Below are 15,615 nucleotides of genomic sequence, written 5' to 3' on the forward strand. Positions count from 1 at the left end.
TCAGTACAAGTCCTCTTTTCAGCCACTATCCCCTTTCTGCAGCCAAGAAAGTGTGTGTGTGTGTGTGTGTGTGTGTGTGTGTGTGTGTGTGTGTGTGTGTGTGTGTGTGTGTGTGTGTGTGTGTGTGTGTGTGTGTGTGTGTGTGTGTGTGTGTGTGTGTGTGTGCGTGCATCTCTCTGTGTTTGTGTGCGTGCGTGTGTGCATCTCTCTGTGTTTGTGTGTGTGCGTGTGTGCATCTCTCTGTGTTTGTGTGTGTGTGTGTGTGTGTGTGTGTGCATGCTTATGTACGCTCATATGTGTGTGTGTGCGTGTGTGCCAGCGTCTGTGTTCGCGTACGTGTGTGTGTGCGTTTGTGTGTGTGTGCTCCTCTGTGGGTGTGTGTGTGTGTGTGTGCGTGCTCATGTACGCTCGTGTGTCTGTGTGTGTGTGTGCGTCTGTGCGTGCGTGCGTCTGATTGTTTTGAGTGTGCAGTGGGTTACGATACTATTCTAGGTCGCTGTGTTTTGTCTTGCTCCAGCCAGTCTGGCACCAAGGCCTTCTGCTCGGCCCCTGGGTCCTGCAAACAATGCTCCCGGGCCGTGGCTATCTCCAGCGGGACCCAGAGAGGCCCCTGGGTCGCCCGGGGCCGGCTGGAGGCTGGAGATAGGTTCACCACACCGGCCACCAGCTGCAGGTCCCGCACCGAGGCTGCAGGCTTGGCATGGCCGGGTCCCAGACTTCCTCCAGATTGGTGAGAAGATAGCGGGCCGTGATAACATGGAGCCAGGAAGGGGGCTGAGGGCTGCTGAGTCTGCAGGGCGCGTGTTGGCCTGTAGGGGCCGGAACACAGAGCCTGTAGGGACTTGAACCCAGAGCCATCTCAAGGGGCCGGAGGAGGAAGGGAGGGAGGGGGGGGGGGGGGGGGGGGGTGGATGGGGGAGATTTCTGCCGGATAAAACCAGATAAAGTCGGTTTCGACCTTCGTGTTTGGTGACGGGGGCTCATGGCGGACACGGCGGCGCTAAAGTAGCCGTCTCCCGCTCCCAGCGCTGAGGACTCAGCCCCGCGTTACACGAACCCTGGGGCCCAGCGTCTAAACGCCACGCCTGAACACAACCAGATGTTCCTCCGGCCGTGAACCCTGCAGCACTGGGACCGCCGGGCCGGGTGTGGGACCGGCCTGGGCTGCGCGTCCAGGCCTCTGAGCCAAACTCCCCCCCCCCCCCCCCCCCTCTGAGTCCTGGAGGCTGGTGTCTCTTTTCTGCTCGTTGGGAGGAAATGAAATTGACGGACCAAAGCCGGGGTCTTACTCGCTGGGCGGTGGTCAGGGGTCCAACAGGCGGAGGTGTGTGTGATGATGGCTGGTGCTAGCTCGGTGTGGCTACGTGGCGGCACCCCCCCCCCCCCCCCGAGCTAAGGCTGGGCGCCCCTGGCGTCAGCTCAGACCCTCAGACCCCCTCAGACCTCGGGGTCTGAAGGTCCTGGTTGAGGGTGCTGAGGGTCCAGGGCTGAGCTGAGGGTCCGAGGGGATGGGGGTCCAGGGGTACTGGGGTACTGGGGGTACTGGGGTCAGCCAGGGGGGAGCGGCAGTATCTGTACTGAACCATATTCTGATATAATCAACGGTATCTACGACTAAACTCGTCTGGTCCTCTACCCGTAATGTCATCAATCCCCTTTGAGCTTTATAGAATTAAAAAAAGTACTTATAGTACTTGTATACTAGTAGTACTATTAGTAAAAGTACTACTAGTAGTACTAATAGTATTTTTTTTTACGGGGAATGGGTTAACCTAGCGATTGTTATTACTTGGCAATTGGTTCTATGAACATCCTTGCTGTACCGATAGCGATACATTGTTGTTTCTCTTCTTCTGACAAATGTACTTATTGTAAGACGCTTTGGATAAAAGCGACTGCTAAATGCCCTGAATGTCGATGTGCTCGTAATGTCTTTGAGCCCTGATGTAGTATAGAGACGAAGGGAAACGACGTACAGAGGGCAGAGTGCTTGTTCACTGGGTAATTTTAGAGAGAAAAGGGGCAGATTAGTGGGGGATGAAGCTTTGGTTGATCAGGTTTTTATTTCGGCATTCAGGACCTGACTGGCATGCTGCAGTTGGGGTATCGACTTTCCAACACCTACTGTCAAAGTAGATCAAACCACAAAAGTTTTTTACCATTGGTTGGAATGGTAAGCCCGCCTTCTCTGGACTGGTGATGCAATCCCAGAACCACCTTTGCTTTAACTTCTTCAGTCATTCGATGTCGTCAGCTAAATCCGCTGTTCTGATGGGTATTTTGTGATACTCTGTCCAATAGGTATTTGTTAATTCTTTGTCCAATAGGTGCACCATGGTACTGTGAGAAGGGCTGTCTTTATACTGAGCATTCAAGTGACTCTCTAACAGCGAACAGTTTCAAAGGAGAAGGGCTGGCTCTCAGCAGGGGGAAACATGCTTGTGTTGTAACTGAAGACTTGGGGAAGCTGGGGAGTTTTGGAGCACGAGAACATCTTTATGTGATTAATCTCCATGGCCTGCGTGTGTTTTCACTGAAAACAGAAAAGACTTTCACATTCCGCAACATCAGCTGTTCTCCTGACTGAAAGATGGCCTCAGCCACCCGAGGCTGGGCCGGAGGATTATCCCCCCTTCTCTTAAATCAAAGTCTTCCTCTTCATCTTTTATATTTCCTACTGGAAGACTTGAACTAGAGATGTGTTATCTTGATAGGTAGGTTGACTGTCACTTTAATCTCCTCTGTCTGTGTCCTTGTCTCCCTGTCTGTCTGCTAGTCTCTCTCTCTCTCTTTCTCTAGACAGACAGACGGACGGACGGACGGTCAGTGTCTCTCTTTCTATATCCTTGTCTGTCTGTCCTTCTGGCTATCCAGCTATCCTCCCTTCCTTCCCACCTCCCTTCCCTCCCTCCTGGTTCCTTGGCCGGTTCCTCCCTCCTGGTTCCTTGGCCGGTTCCTCCCTCCTGGTTCCCTGGCCGGTTCTTCCTTCCTGGTTCCTTGGCCGGTTCCTCCCTCCTGGTTCCTTGGCTGGTTCCTCCCTCCTGGTTCCTTGGCCGGTTCCTCCCTCCTGGTTCCTTGGCCGGTTCCTCCCTCCTGGTTCCTCCCTCCTGGTTCCTTGGCCGGTTCCTCCCTCCTGGTTCCTCCCTCCTGGTTCCTTGGCCGGTTCCTCCCTCCTGGTTCCTATATGGGGTAAACCACATCCATTCCTTCCAGATGGAGCCCAGCCGCAGGCCCCGGGGCTCTGGAAAGACCCTCCGCTCCCTCTGACGTTAGCCCCCCCCCCCCCCCCCCTCCACCAAGGCCCAAGAGCCACATGCTAACCATTAGCATGGTGGAGGGGTGGGCTACAGCTCAGCCTGCGTAGAGCAGCGTGGTGGCTTCAGTCCTCCGGCTCTCGGGCTCTGTCCTGTTCTGATTGGATGATATCCTCGTATATAAACACAAACACACACCTACATTAACTCACACACACACACACACACACACACTTACATTAACTCACACACACACACACACACACACACACACACACACACACTTACATTAACTCACACACACACACACACACACACACACACACACACACACACACACACACACGCTGCAGAAACCCACAGTAGGCTGCAGTACATCAGTAGGTAGAGCAGGTTGTCTGTCAAACGGCGGGTTCTTGGTCGAATCCCCGGCCCTTCCTCCAGATCCAGCCCCGACTGCTTCGGAAAGGCACGCTGTGACCTTGTTTGGTCGAGACCCCCCAGAGGGTCGGGCTGTGTGTATGATTGGGTGCCACTCTTGTAAAGTGCTTAGAGTGGCCCTAGGTTAGAGAAGCAGCACATAAATGCACTCCATTTACAAACACACGCACGCGTGCACGTACGTATGTACATACATACATGCGTACATACATACGTACGTACGTACATACATACGCACGCACGCGTGCACGTACGTATGTACATACATACATGCGTACATACATACGTACATACACACGCACACACACACACACACACACACACACACACACACACACACACACACACACACACACACACACACACACACACACACACACACACACACACACAGACCTTTATTGGAGCCTTTGACGTAGACTACATCTTGTATTCTGGTTTGTAAACATGTAAGACACGTGTGATAGTGTTTAGCAGCGGTCTGTTGCTAGAGTCCCACATGGAAGGCACCTAGCGACACTCACTCAGCTATTAAAAGTTTGCAGGAAACTGGAAATTAGTTTGAGTGGGAAAAAAGTACCGCTTTGATCTCATTAAATGGGAAAAGGTGTATTTAGGTGCACTGTGGGAAATAGGGTTTTAATGGATGCTTCTATATCCAATAAAGAGAGCAAGGCCTCTGACAGCTCCCATGTGGTCTGCTCCCAACCAATCAGAGTACCCACAGCTAATCATGGGGGATTTTACACCATATCAATAAACATCACAACATTCATATACATTTAGAAAACCCTTCTAAACAGACTAACTGAGGGTCATTACAGTGAGGAATATAGAATATCTCAGAAGTTTCAAACCTATTTCTAAGGGCGTACCTCATGGTAATTAATTTATACTATAAAACTAGGTACCAGGATAAGTCTTCATTTCACAACGCTGTGATACCTCTCGGAGACCATAAAACGTAGCATTGAACCCTTTCCCAGCCCTATAGCGGCTTTCCTCCACATAAACTCCTCACTTCTAAATCCAACACCGAGATGCTCTCTCTCGCGCCGCAGCGTCGTAAAGTACACGCCAATTAAACGCTATTCTCGGCCGCGCTCGCAGCGTGTAATTGTGCAAAACATTCAGAGCGAACGATTGCGATGGTTCTGCTCAGCGAGTCACCGCCCAAATACCGAAATAAGTCTTGCGACTCAAGGAAAACATCCTGCGTGTGTGACGGGAGTGTTCCCCCGCTGGGCTGTGTCGCTCGGCCGCAGCAGAACCGTGGATGTGTTGAGGGGTTGATCTCTGAAAATAGCGGGGCTGTCAAAGTCTACAGGCTGCTGGAGCTGGGAGCTCTGCTCTCGTGAGCACTGGAGACATGAGGGATTTAGTTCTGTCAGGGTTTATTGTGCTGGGAAAGACGACCACAGAGAGAGAGAGGGAGAGGGAGAGGGGGAGAGAGAGGATCTGCATCCAAAGAGTGAGATGTTTGTCTGTTTTCTGGGCTATGGAAGGGGAGGCACACATGTATAGGCAGCACTCCAGGAGATGAGCGCACACCGGTATCACACGCTGTATATTTAATCGACCCAGGGCCTCCACCGTTACATCATGACATCATGACCACCTTCTTATAACAACTGGCCCTGGGTCCACCTTCTCCCCAGTAATCCACCTCCTGTCCTAAAGGGCCTCGCCCATGACTCTGTAAACAAGCGTTTCACTGTCTTACATTCAGACCGTTGTGTAACTCCTGAGTGCATGGCTGTGCGTCCAGAGGGGAGTTTGCAGGCATTCACATCATACTTGTCAATGCCGGTCATGTTTACACTTCACTTCACCTCAGACCACATTCAAATGATCATGAGCAGTAATCTTCCTCAGTGAGACGCAGCCGTGTGTGTGTGTGTGTGTGTGTGTGTGTGTGTGTGTGTGTGTGTGTGTGTGTGTGTGTGTGTGTGTGTGTGTGTGTGTGTGTGTGTGTTTGTTGGGGGGACAGTGGCGTTCACCATTATTACGGTACTATGACTAGTGTTTACTTTCTAATTGGATGCTAAGGTGATGCTATTGTTATTGTTATGCTAACTGCTAACTCTGGGCTTTGATGACGCAATCCATGCTATCAACACGCTTATGTCTCAAAAAATATTTACTTGTAGATTTGGGGGATTTTTTTGTAGAATGTTATTAAGCAGGAAAATGAGCTAACAACGTAAAAATAAAAAGATATTCATATATGTGCTCACGTAAACATTCCACTCATCATTTGTTTTCCGAAGAGCGTATGTCCTGCGGATAAAGTGTGTAGAGAGACAGGAGCTCGAGGAGACAGTGGAAGAGCAGACGGTGAGACCGCTCCACCACAGGGCTGAGGTTCAGCGGCGCTAGGGGCTCCGGCTCCAGCCCGCGCTGTCCAGACACGTCGGCTGTTGTTGACTCTTACTGCAGAGGGGCCGAGGCAATCCGTGCTCTCTTCAGCGGCTCAAACACACAGACAGACACACACACACACACACGCACCCACGCAGCACTATGTGCTGTCGGTTTGGGGAAGTCCTGTGTACTTTCCTGCGCCATGGCAAGGGGGTGAAAGGTGATGAGTTTTCCGGCACTCCTGTGGTCAATGTATTGTTAAGACGAGTCTTGTGGCAACAAGATGCAAATACAAGTAAGAGAAGGAAAGGTGAAACATATTAACAAATACATATCTATATATTTGTATATTTTTATATATGTATACATACTTTGAATACATTTATACTAGTAGAAGGAAATGCACTGTGTGCCATACCTAAGGGCCGATACACATTTCCTGTCATGTGACCTCGAGGCCGGATTACACCAATGGTGGTTTCTTGGACAGTCTCTCTGCAAACAGGTTAATGTTCAGGCTTCACCTAGACTCTGCATAGCCTCCCCCCTTCCTTACTGTACCGATCGCGATATATTGTTTCTCTTTCTTCTGACAAATGTACTTTTCAAAATAGCGTCTTTCTGCCGTTGATATGTTCTAAAATCTTTGAGGGAGAAGCACCTGCAATAAAGTTTGCAGAGTTGTCATCGTAATGGTTTAGTGTTTTATAATACTTTTAAAAGTACTCAATACTAACCTGACCCTATGACAACGAGTCGTCACGGCAACCCGTTGTCCAAGCTTCGGTGCCTGTGGCCGCACATTGAAGACTGAGTCAGTCAGTCTGTCAGAAAGATCCAACATGGCCGCTGTGACGGGACAGCGTCGGGGTTCCCAGGACAGAGAGGAGGAGGAGGGGGGGGGGGGGGGGTCAACCACAGGGTAGTCGCAGGTTGCAGCCTGCTTTACGACGTCCGTTTAGACGGGCTGTTTTTAATCTCCGACGCTGGAATGTGTGAATCCTGGGCCGCACTCACTACTCCAGGCGGATCGGATTGACTCTGAGGGAACTCTGTGGGAGAGGGGTGGCGGCAGACGTCTGCGAGGAGATCAGATTGCAGCTGTTGAAGGACGGGTAATTAGGTTGCGAGCTGTGATGTGCGGCGGGCTTTGACCCAATGAGGGTTCAGTAACATAATATATCATTTATATAGTCGTATACATATTAAAAGGGTCGGCGGTTATGTTTAACGTTCGGGTTTGTAACCTATTACGGATTGTAAAAAAAAAAAGTCACTATCAAATGAAATCTATCTCCCTCAATGAGTACAGGGTATTAATATATCGCGTGTTTTGAAAATAGAGTAGGTTCTCCTCCGGCAATGCCAGGCAAATGGAATTTTGCAGAACGAAACATAAACTGTGTTATCGCACAGCTCTGCACAAAAAACACGGAGAGGAGGCCAACAAATCCAGATAAAATCAAATAAAGAGTAAGTAGTACATTCAAGGATGAAAATGGAGTAATCTCTTCTTGGCCATGTAAACCAGTATTACTTCTGCAAAAACACGTCCCAGTAGGATGTGTCTGAGTAACATGTGTCCCAGTAACATGTGTCCCAGTAGGTTGTGCCCCAGTAGGATGTGTCGAACGTTTCAGCAGCGTCCCAGGAGCGGCGTGCCGCGGCGCGGTGCTATCTTTCCGTCGCACTTCTATTTTTGCCGCGAGCCGCTGATAAACCGCGTCAATTTCAACAGAGCAGATCGAGCAGGGCAGGAAGTGAAAAAGTAAAAGCCATAGAGCATCCGGTCAATTTTCTAAATAAAACACAATACTCAACATTATTACGTCATGACCGGTGGCACCCTTTATCCTCATGTGGCCGACACCGGCCTGGCTGGGATCTGACCTCTGAACTGTGACCTGCTGAACTGCTGTGAGGTGTATTGCTGAATCAGGAGGTCAAGGAATTCCCCCCCCACCCCCCCTTCTCATGGTTCGTCTCTCCATGGGTCCTCTCCCCATGTGTCCCGCCCGACCGAACGTGGATCCAGCTGGAGAACCTGGGCTCTGGGCCAGGGGGTCGGGTTGTAAAGTAATACGCTCGGTGGAGTGACACGCTTTGGTCGTCAATTTTTCACACATTTTTGTTTCGAAATACCGCACACACAGAAGACAAAGACAGCCGAAAGCTGATACTACAATCATATGAAACATGAAGACAGTCGATCACGGTTGGCATGGACGTTACGACCTAATACAGCGTTCCACAACGACAACATTATCCAGCCTTGCTTCCCAGAAACCGAGACGAAGAAAGCCCTGAGTTTGCTAATGAAGAATGTCTGTCTGTGGGCTTCCACAATGAAGGCATTGGCCTTCCTGCAGTCAGCAGGAAAAACAGCAAGGAAATCACCAACGGTGTGGCGATGTGTCCCGCCGGGCCGGGGCTTACACGGCGAAGGGAGGGCGGGCAGGACAACAACAGTCTGAGGGGATTATAAACGCCGTGCCCAGTGTGGAATCGTGAATCAGCGTTCACACAGCTTATCGTTCCCGGCCACACACTGCAGAGGTTCAACAGAGAACTGTTTGATGTTGTGTTCTCATGATTGACGACGGACGACACCTGTGCTTGCACACTGAGCCGCGGCGGGGGGGGGGGGGGGGGTCTCCTTTAAGACCGGGGACTTTGAAGGCAAGGTGTGTGTGTGGGGTGGGGGGGGGGGGGGTTCGGGACGACGAGATCCTGCATCGAATGTATTTCATACGAGCGTGTCAGGAGGAGAGGAGAAGCATTCGCTGAGGTTGAGGGTGGTGGACTGAATCGGCTGACTTTCTCTCTCAAAACACGACAATACATAAATCTCCAATTCCCCCGATGTCAGGCTCTCCGACGCTGCAGAGAGCGGAATCCATTGTGGACGGTGCGAGGAGAGTCGAGTCAAGATCATTTCTCTAACCCTTAAATCACATTTACAGTCTCTTCTCAAGGCTTCGCACAACCCACCACCCCCACCCCCTCCCCGTAACCCTCAGCCCTCTGAAGGACAAGGAAACGCTCCCCCAAACCCCGAGGGGAGTGCCCTGGACAAAGGAAGGACAGACGATGGATCCCCCCTCCCAACGAGGGTTAGGAGTGGATCGAGGCATCGGATGAACAGGAATAAGAGCAGAGTACAAAGCACAAAGAGAGTGCTGTGAGTGAAGTTGTGCCGGGACTTTTCTTGGAGGGATGGTGAGGAGGCGATGGGGAGGACTTCACAGAACCAGAGTCTGATCTGTAAGTCAGCACGGAGCTCACAGCTCCGACACACAGCAGACACGGAGCCCATCTGGTATTCCCTTTGTGGGGCAAGGCCCGGCGGGAAGTGTGTCCGTACTCCTCGTGAATCACAATGGAGGATGAAAGACGGCCGCGGCTGTTTGAGGATTTTCCACGAGGTTCTAGAAGCGTTGGGCCGACTGGAATATAAAGCTCGCTGCGGATTTAGTTTCCACCTGGGATGATTCGCAGTGGTGCATGCACTGCTGACGTCAATGAGGCCCGGAACTAGGATTCACTGATTCACGGCAGGTGCTTCTGTCCAGAGCAGTGTCTTGACCTGTCATTAGGGAGCAGGTAGAGGTCAGCTGGCTCTGCCTGCAGGTACACTCTGCACACTGAGGTACAGCTTCTCTGTTGACACCTGGAGTCCCTCACCAGAACCACACCAACCTGCACACCAATTCAGAGACAATTCCGATTTTCCAATTCATTGGAAAGATCTAATTTATATCCATTTTAATATGCGCATGTTAATGAAACATCATCTACAAACTCCTGGTATTATAAGGCAGGGCTCGGGCCATTACCTCCCGCTCTGATCCGATTGGCCACGTCAACATACTTATTATATTATGTTGCATCTCATTATACTCGGTTCACAGAGATACAAGCTTGGCTTCATTAATTCCCTGAGCTCAGTCAGGGGGTCTGACCCATACTTTGGAGGATGAGGACAATAATGAACTTGTCGAAGCAGAGACAGAGATTTTTAATATTCACTAATTCACAGCTCGCCGGGAGAGTTCTGGCCCCACCCTCCTGAGACACAGGCCACGCCCCTTACGCTGATGAGAGCGCCGGTGGGATGGATTAAGCCCCCCCCCTGTGATTATTTTAATCAACGGGACAGAGTCCACCCAGGGTCCCACGGGAAGGACGACTTATTCCCACGGTTCCTCTCGCCGATTGGTTGGAGATAGAAGAAGGGGCTCCTCTCATTGGCCGTGTTCTTTCCCAGTCATGACTCTTGATTTATTTGAACCCCTTTGGCCTCTGAATCCTCCCACTCGGCTTACAAGTCGCTTTGCCCAGAGCGTTTTCCAACGTTGGTGAAACCTGACCTCAGTTAGCTGTTGCTTTGAAGTAGTTATGTTATATAACATTATAAAGCATTTATGGATGCACAAATAGATAAGGGTTACTTTTTATTGCTAGATCTTGATGTAATGAAAGACGAAAAGTGTACCGTATACGGCCCTTATAGTTCATTAATTCATTTTAATTTGTATTGTCAGTTTTATCATGATTTGCGACGTAGGTTATATAAAAAAGTTTATGGAAAAGATGTTCATTATATGCGTGACACATATGTGTCATGTTAGCTTGGCTATTCAAACTTTATTGAAAAGGCGGGGGCGTAGGCGTGTCAGTTTATATTTAGCGTGTTCATCCCAAAACCGATTTTATTATGTTGTACAGTGTATAATGATTGTGTATGTGGTACACGCTTTGTGTTATTATATCGGTGTCTTGTAATCCTGTGTGGGATGGGCCACTTGTGTGGCATGACACAAAAATAAACATCATCATCATTTGTGAAGTATTCCCCACTGGTCTCCCTGGGATCCACTGTGGTTAACACACGTTAAATTGAAGGCCCAGTCCTAAGGCATAGGACAGAATAAGACACATTATGAGGTGTAGTTTGATGTCCCAGTTGCATTGTGATATGGAACATCTTGCCGTGTGTTGTGCTTGATACAGAACAGTTCTGAAGACCCTGAGAACTGGCATGTAGACCAACTCATTCATCATCTCCGTGTAGGCCGGGGTCAGGACTGAGCTGGACCTTGCTGTCAGTTTGCGTGTGTGGGTGGGTGTTTTGTTCTGTTTGTGTGCATATGTTTGTGTAAATGTGTGTGTGTGTGTGTGTGTGTGTGTGTGTGTGTGTGTGTGTGTGTGTGTGTGTGTGTGTGTGTGTGTGTGTGTGTGTGTGTGTGTGTGTGTGTGTGTGTGTGTGTGTGTGTACACCTTTGGGTGAGTGTGTTAGCTTGCTGTAAGCACGCACACTGCTAGCTTTTAGCCTGCACACTGCTAACTGTTAGCATGCACACCGCTAGCTTTTAGCCTGCACACTGCTAGCTGTTAGCATGCACACCGCTAGCTTTTAGCCTGCACACTGCTAGCTGTTAGCATGCACACCGCTAGCTGTTAGCACACACACCGCTAGCTGTCAGCACGCACTCGGCTAGCTGTTAGCACTCACACCGCTAGGTGTCAACACACACTCCGCTAGCTGTTAGCACTCACACCGCTAGCCGTTGGCACACACACCGCTAGCTGTCAGCACGCACACCGCTAGCCGTTAGCACACACACCGCTAGCTGTCAGCACGCACACCGCTAGCTGTTAGCACGCACACCGCAAGCTGTTAGCACGCACACCGCTAGCTGTTAGCACGCACACAGCAAGCTGTTAGCACGCACACCGCTAGCTGTTAGCACGCACACCGCTAGCTGTTAGCACGCACACTGCTAGCCTTCCTCATCCAGGATGGCACATTTCCTTCCTCCTATCATAGGGATCTAAATATACATGTTGACAAACAGCCGAGCCACGCAATTAAAGCGCCCGGAGGCGTGGAGGAGCGGAGGCACCCGCCCGCGCCGCCCCAGTCGTTGGTCCGCCGTACGGGTCTTGTAATTTGGGCTCTGGGGCGTGGCCGGTCCGCCGCTGCTCCGTGGAGCGCTGTCAGGCGGGCTCCAGGAATATCCCTCCTCCTCCGCCTCCGTACCAGCTGCAGGAGCCAGGGACACTGCCCGGTCGCACGCCTTCCCTGGAAGGGGACAACGACAAACACGCACGCGCAGGCACATTTCACGCACACACACACGCGCACGCACCCCGTATACACAGACACGCACCGACACGCATACACGCACACACACATACAAGCACACACGTACACACACACAGACACAGACGCACACACAGACACACACACACAGCACACGCTCACATGCACACACACACATGCACACACACACACGTAGACAAATATATATATTAACACACACACATATATGCACACAGTACACAGTAAACTCCTTTTTCCTCACACTGTGCTCTAAGAGGTAAACAGGAAGTGGGCGCTGTGTGGCAGGAAGTTTTCACCCAGCAGTAGCTCCAAGTTCTGGTCGGGATGGTTATGGAGCTTTGGAATGCTGATGAGGATGCCTGGCCGCTTTGCATTCTGGGTAACCTTCTTTAAAACAGCATGGCCATTGTGGTGTTCTTCCTTTTGAAAAGAAAGAACAATAACCCCCTGGAACAGACACAACTGGTTGGATGAGTGAGCAACCAATCCAACAGAAAGTACTAGTGTCAGCCTCCTCTCACCGGTCCCTAGAGGTCAAAGGTCACGGCGTCATCTCGTCATCAATTGAACGTCACAGAGAGAGACGTGGCCCTCCTGGAACGATCCACCCTGTTGATCTCGCCGTAAAGTTCACAACCGGGAAATCTGGTGCACTCATCTGTGCCGTGAACAGACCGACTCTTTAGAGCACTCCCGACCAGACAGAGAATGCGGAGGACAGAAAAGCCAGGGTGTAGCAGGGACAGAGCCGTCCTCCACTAAGGACCAGACAGACAGCCAGGGTGTAGCAGGGACAGACAGGACCAGCGAGGCCGTACCCGTCTTCCTGACCGTCCTGCACGGCGTTAGCCATCCTGTCCAACGTGCGACTGCGGTCGAAGGGAATCTGCCCATCTGGCGCTGCACTGATACCCGATAATAACTCACAAAGCTGTCCCGATCTCTGACGACCGTTGGCCATCTCCCCGCTTTATGTAACCACGACACCGTGTGAAGGCCTGGCGGGGAGGATGGCCACCCCTGCTCTCTCTGATGTCCTCAGAGCTCAGAGGACGGCTGTGACCTGGCTCTCTGTTGACATACATCAAGCTCCTCGTCCTCCCCTTGTCCCCGGGAAGATTGGGATCAGCTTCTTAGGAGCGTCGCCTCCTTCCAAAGCCTGTCTATGATTCAGGACCAATCTGTGTTTATTATCACCAGACGTTCTTGTCTTTAAAACAAGACCGTTTCTTTCCCCTTCCCCCGGGACTGTAAGCCTATAAACCGAACGCCAAAGAACAACTCAGGATTATGTCCTGACCTACAGCTCGGTGCCAGGTCCAGAGCAGAGAGAGAGCTGTGGTCCTCAGGCCCTGACCTGCGTCTTGCATTCGGGCTGTCCCCCTAGTCTTTACTCTCCTCTGTGTTCCGTCGGGGAGATGAACTCTCTCTCTCTCTGACACAGGGTTGGCCCGTAGATCACAGCGGCAGGGGGGAGAGGAGTTTGGCTCATCATATTCCTTCTCTGGTGATACTTCTCTCTCGCGGATCACGAGAGAGAAGTATCACCAGAGATGGAATATGCTGAGCCAAACTCTGTTTAGTTTGGTAGCTCTCTGCAGCACTCGGATGGATTCTTTGTGTGCAGAACATGGAATGTAGCGTGGAGGCTAATAAAGGTGGCGGAGGGAAAACTGTTTGGTTTAGCACAGTGCACAGTGAAGGATATAATGGGAGTTCATATTGAGAAGAACATAGAAATAGACACAAGTAGCAGTAGATAAACAGATGGAACCCCTGGGGGAGTTTAGAAGACTCTAGGAACGACGACATCAAAATAAACGGGATGCAGATTAAAAAGAAAAACGATGGAAACGACCCCATTCAACAGTCGTGCGAATAATGCGTGTGCGTGTGTGTGTGTGTGTGCGCGCGCGCGGGTGTGTGTGTTGCACGTGCGTGCGTACATACTTCTGGACTTTATTCTTCAAATTAAAATGAGTTTTACAGTGTGGTGTGTTAGTTATATGGCTTTTTGTCTGTACGAAGTAGTGATAATCACACACACTCTCTCTCTCTCTCTCTCTCTCTCTCTCTCTCTCTCTCTCTCTCTCTCTCTCTCTCTCTCTCTCTCTCTCTCTCTCTCTCTCTCTCTCTCTCTCTCTCTCTCTCTCTCTCTCTCTCTCTCTCTCTCTCTCTCTCTCTCTCTCTCTCTCTCTCTCTCTCTCTCAAACTAGCGGTAGCTCATTCACCCAACTGCCCCTAATCCAGGCTAATGTTTAAACAAATGAGTTTGTTTAAAGTGTGTGCGAGGTCGCGCTTGGACGCACCAAGCTAGACGAAACAATGTACAACGTAAATAACTAGCTGAGCTGCGAGTACATAATCTGGTCTCCATGGTAACCACATCCCGGGTTAATTTCGGTTTTATTACCTCTGCTCTGTTGGGTAAATATCTAGCGTCTTCACACCGACCGGACTCGCCGCAAAGCCCTCAAATCACTAAACCAACAACCTCACCTCGTAGGTAAACGCTCGAAGAGAATTTTATGTGAGAAAACATTTTAAACCTCCCCTGTCCAACCTCTCATAAATCACTGCCTGTTTTCAGCACTCTCTGATTTAATCTGTTTATTGATAAAGTCATTATATCTGGACGGAAGTCAGGCGGTACATTAGTTTCGAATTTAACTGTACGAAGTAAGTCTCAGCCAAACGATGACCCTGTTTTTATTAGTTTGTTTCATTTATTCTACTTGTGTTCCACTCATTGATCATTATGAGTATCCTTTGCCAAATAGATGTGTTGTTGCAACTTGCTTGGAAATACGTGTACAACTTCGTAAATCGACTAATCAACTTACTTTCCCATCACCTCACCCACCTCTTGCTCTCTGAAGTATGGACAGGGCTGGGCTTGGCTACAGACCTTCCCCTGTTGAGCCACATAGGAGTAGCCTGTCTCCTGCTATTTCAGTAACGTGGATACGTGAAGGAAAGGGTCAACAGACGGGACTTGAAGTTGAAGTTCACCCTCCGTCATGCCCAATAGGGTGGGGTCCAGAGGTCCATCAAGCCACCAGCTCATGCTTTTCTTTTGCTTCTTGCCACACATGTTATTATCGGGCCAGGAAGGAAATGACACACGAGAGACTCCTTGCGTCTGCGCGACAAAGTATGAGTATGTGTGTGCATGCGTGCGTGTGTTGTTTTGATCGAAAAACACTACAGTGCAAACACACAAACGTACACACATTCTGCGGTCAGTATGTCGTGTGTAAAATCAACAACATTACTACTCTCTCCACGTACGGACATTTTTAAATCGCGGTTACCAGGGATACCCTGGCTTAAACAGACGGGTTCCATCACATCGTCGTCAACGGGGCTTTTAATTGGCTGACCGCAAGGCGGACGTCTAGGGACTGCGGCGCAAGCAGCGCTTTCTCC

The 15,615-nt window shown here is 50.4% G+C and overlaps 1 protein-coding gene across 1 annotated transcript in view; it reads left to right on the forward strand.

The window, feature by feature from the left end:
- The window catches only part of LOC132457429 (guanine nucleotide-binding protein G(I)/G(S)/G(O) subunit gamma-2), a 116,368-nt gene that overhangs the window by 51,387 nt on the left and 49,366 nt on the right, over positions 1-15,615 (forward strand). The gene's annotated exons all lie outside the window — the stretch shown is intronic.

This window comes from Gadus macrocephalus, chromosome 5, assembly GCF_031168955.1.
Source record: "Gadus macrocephalus chromosome 5, ASM3116895v1".
NCBI lineage: Eukaryota > Metazoa > Chordata > Actinopteri > Gadiformes > Gadidae > Gadus > Gadus macrocephalus.